Source organism: Tupaia chinensis, unplaced genomic scaffold (genome assembly GCF_000334495.1).
Source record: "Tupaia chinensis unplaced genomic scaffold, TupChi_1.0 Scaffold143793_1, whole genome shotgun sequence".
Classification (NCBI taxonomy): Eukaryota; Metazoa; Chordata; class Mammalia; order Scandentia; family Tupaiidae; genus Tupaia; species Tupaia belangeri.
Genome location: NW_006203643.1, coordinates 1 through 2,410, shown reverse-complemented (window position 1 = coordinate 2,410; position 2,410 = coordinate 1). Strand labels below are relative to the sequence as shown.

The following is a 2,410-nucleotide window of genomic DNA, read 5'->3' as shown; positions in this document are numbered from 1 at the left end:
AGCTGTATTTGCTATGAAAATATTTAGATTAATTAAGGTCTTTAGTAATTCAATAAAATGTGGGGGGGAAAACAGTATAGAAAGCAAACATCGATACCAGAGACAGTGTGCGAGTAGAGTGGGAGATGGCAGAGGGTAAGAGATAGTGAATCAAGGATGGGGGAATAAAAGCAAAACAAGAAATGGAAAATTATTTGCTGACAATAGCATGTTTGTTGATGTGCTTGATTGAGACAGTATACAGTGTACTCTGGATGGAAAATCTCATTTCGTATGCTGTAATGATGTACAGTGAATGAATGTAAATAAATAAATTTAAATTCAAAACAAAACAAAACAAAATAAAACAACAGCACTTGCAAGCTGCTCAGGCTGTTCAAGCTGTTCTCATTCTAGCTGCATGTGTCTGCATGCGAAGATTTGAAATGCTAAACCTCAGCGTTTCTAGAGAACTTTCCAAAAATGGACAGTTGGGAAAGTGTCTCCTGTGTTCTGACATAGCATCATCCTTTAGTTCCCAGTTACTCAGTTTCCCACCACAGGCAAAGCAGGCTACCCTGGCTCCAGGTCCTATATAATAAAAGCCAGCTCTTGCCAGTTCTGATAGTGACAAAAAGGTTAATGGCCACATATAGTAAGTACTGAATCTGGCTTCTTCAGTACTCATTTCGTAACTGTAGGGGTTGGTTCTCAATTGAGAGAAGTTTCCATGGCTCTAGAATTAAGAGGGTTTGGTGAAAGGTTGGAATAAGAACCCCTGAATGAGCCACTATGTTCCAAAGTGGGTGATGATGAATATGCAAGAGTGTTTCTTATTGGAGATGTAGTCTCAAAGGTGGATCCTAGACTAGCTGAAACCAGATACTGAATAAAGCTACAGCTAGGATATAGCTGTTTATGCTTTTCGATAGGATTGTCTCCTTGTTTCCAGTTATCCAGCATCAGGTCACAACAGAAGCATTTGACCTTGTCATTCACGCCAGTACAAAAAAAATCAGCATGAGAAAGACTACTTTGTGAGATAGGAACACCCGTGGGGAAAGTTGAATATGTAGACTTTTTGTAGAGTTCTCATGAAAAGTCCTATTTCATTTTTTTGTTGGTTGCTGCTGGTCCAATTTGACAAGCTCGTTCTCTCTTCAATTTTACTCTTAACTGTGTTAAATGAGGGACCAGGAACAAGTCTTTGGGGAGTAGTTTTGTGCATAAGTAGTTGTAACACTTCTTGATTGTCAAAACGTTCACATGAAATTTCTCAACTCTTCGCACTAGATTTTTACCACCAAAAGGAATCAAATGATACACTCCTACTGATGTAGAATTTTAAAGTCCTTTTTTACTAGAATTATATCTAAGCTTACACTCTTGAGACGGAATCTCTCTCCTAACCTACCAAGAAGAGGCTATTTAATACTCTGGTGTGATAGTAAGTCTTCTAGGTTTAATTCTACCTAAAGACTTGAAAAATGGATGGACTTCTGAAAATATGTTCAAACTTCTTGATTTTTCAAGGAGGCTTATATTCTCAACTTTCTAAGTAACTACAGAATAGATAAATTATGCCTTTAATTTGCTTTCGATTAAAAGCTATTTAGTATGACTATTAGAGCAATTATTGATTATGCCACAAGGGTAAAAAAAAATTTTTTTTAGAGGTTTTTGCTATAGTGTGCGTGCGCTCGCCAGACAGAGAGACAGAGAGACAGGAAGTGAGAAATCACCCCTCCAGGGGGGATGGCCACGCCGCAATCCCTTCTCCTCCAGTCTCCTCTCGGGATCTTGGGCACGCACGCGCGTGCACCCGGCGTGAGTGTTAAGTCATTGGGTCCAGGATGTGAACTGCAGTCGACTACGTGGGATTCCATTGACATAGCCATTACACTACCTGCTCCCATGGGGTAAAAAATTTAAGGCAGAGTTCCTTCCTTACAAGCACTTTAATATGACATTTAAATTAACCTCATTGAATTCTAGTAAACAAAGTAATTGAAATATTCATATGGTCACTTTATCTAAAGGTTATTTTTCACATAGCTTAACATCAAGGTATTTACATAAGTAATATATTCTTTGGTTAGCAACTTCTGAGGAAATCAACACCCATAAGCGTTGTGAAACCTATGCTTGTTACAGTGTGTACAATGCAGATTTGGCTTGAAGTTCACAAAACATTAACTTTTCCATTCTTGTTAAATACCATCTATATTTGTTTCCATTTCCCACAGAAGCTTTATATTGTCATTCTTCCTTGTATATTTATTTTCATACATGATCAATCCAAAGAAATTACTTCAAAAACTTAAAAATTTCCAGGAACCTCTAAAAAAAAAAACTGAAACATTTCCACATATACTTTTTAAAGTTTTCTTTTCTAAAGTTATTTAATATTATTTAGTCATTCATTTATTTT

At 36.9% G+C, this 2,410-nt stretch overlaps 1 pseudogene; it reads right to left on the bottom strand.

The window, feature by feature from the left end:
* Positions 1-1,207, bottom strand: part of LOC102477553 (baculoviral IAP repeat-containing protein 2-like) — an 8,889-nt pseudogene extending 7,682 nt beyond the window's left edge.
* Positions 1,208-2,410: the final 1,203 nt, after the last annotated feature.